The sequence below is a fragment of the Pongo pygmaeus genome, chromosome 1 (genome assembly GCF_028885625.2).
Source record: "Pongo pygmaeus isolate AG05252 chromosome 1, NHGRI_mPonPyg2-v2.0_pri, whole genome shotgun sequence".
In the NCBI taxonomy this organism is placed as follows: domain Eukaryota; kingdom Metazoa; phylum Chordata; class Mammalia; order Primates; family Hominidae; genus Pongo; species Pongo pygmaeus.
The window spans coordinates 98,704,365-98,705,605 of record NC_072373.2 but is presented as its reverse complement, the minus strand read 5'-3'; the positions used below and the strand labels follow the sequence as shown (position 1 = coordinate 98,705,605).

The 1,241-nt window shown below is 33.4% G+C and overlaps 1 non-coding gene across 1 annotated transcript; it reads right to left on the bottom strand.

The window, feature by feature from the left end:
* Positions 1 to 397: 397 nt before the first annotated feature.
* On the bottom strand, positions 398 to 501 carry LOC129023245 (U6 spliceosomal RNA). Its single transcript, XR_008496732.2, has one exon. It is a non-coding gene; the product is annotated as a U6 spliceosomal RNA (small nuclear RNA).
* Between the last annotated feature and the right edge of the window lie 740 nt (positions 502 to 1,241).

The window sequence follows — 1,241 nt, the reverse complement described above, 5'->3', positions numbered from 1 at the left end:
CACAATCTCTGGTCACTGCAATCTCCGCCTCTAAGGTTTAAGTGATTCTCCTGCCTCAGCCTCCTGAGTAGCTTGGGCTACAGGTGCCTGCCACCAAGCCCAGCTAATTTGGTTAATGTCTGCGTGATATAACTTTCCCCATCCTTTTACTTTCAGCCTGCCCATATCATTATATTTAAAGTAAGTTTCCTGTAGAGAGTACATAGTTTGGGTCATGCTTTTTAATTCATTCTACTAATCTTTATATAGTTATTGGTATGTTAGGGCTTAAGTCTGCCATTTTTTGTTTTGGTTTGTTTTTTTCTGATTTTTGTTTCTTTGTTTTCTTTTCCCTACCTCCTAAAGATTACTTGAACATTTTTTAGAATTATATTTTGATTTATCTATGGCATTTAAAAAATATATGGAGTGCTTCACAAATTTGCATGTTATCCTTACACAAAGGCCATGCTAATCTCTGTATCATTCCAATTTTAATATAGGTACTGCTGAAGTGAGCACTTTCTACAGTGTTTTTGAGTATATTTGTATAGCTTTCTTATTGGTTGTTCCAGGTATTATATATATACATAACTTATTATAGCCTACTGTTGTCATTATTTTACCAGTATGAGTGAAGTATGGAAACCCTCTCTTTGTCCCTTTTCCCTCTCTAATTTATAATTTCTAAAAACATTCCCTCTACATACCTTTAGAATAAAATCAGAAAGTGTTGTTATTTTTGCTTCAACTGTCAAACATAGTTTAGAAAATTCAATAGAAGAAACGTCTATTGATTTTCCGATATTTTTTGCTAACTGTGTCTTTTCTTCCTAATGTTCCAAGATTTCTTTTTTCATTGTTTCCTTTCCATTTAGAGAATCTCCTTTAGCCACTTTTAGAGTAGGTCTACTGGTGACAAACTCTTTTCGCTTTCCTAAGAAAACTTCTGATAATGTCTTAGTTTCCTCTTCCTTCCTAGAGGATTTTTCTTTCTGTGTATAGAATTCTATTTCTTTCTGGGTATAGAATTCTGAGTTGACTGCTATTTTCCTTCAGCCCTTGAAAAATATTGTACCAATTCCTTCTGGCCTCCATGATTTCTGATGAGAAATCCATTGTCACTGAATTGTTTGTTTCCTTATAGTGACATTTTCAAGAGTTTTTTTTCTTTGTCTGATTTCAGAAGTTTAATTTCAATGTGTCTTGGCACAGATTATTTGAGTTTATCTTGGTTGAGGTTTTCTCAGCATTTTTTCTTT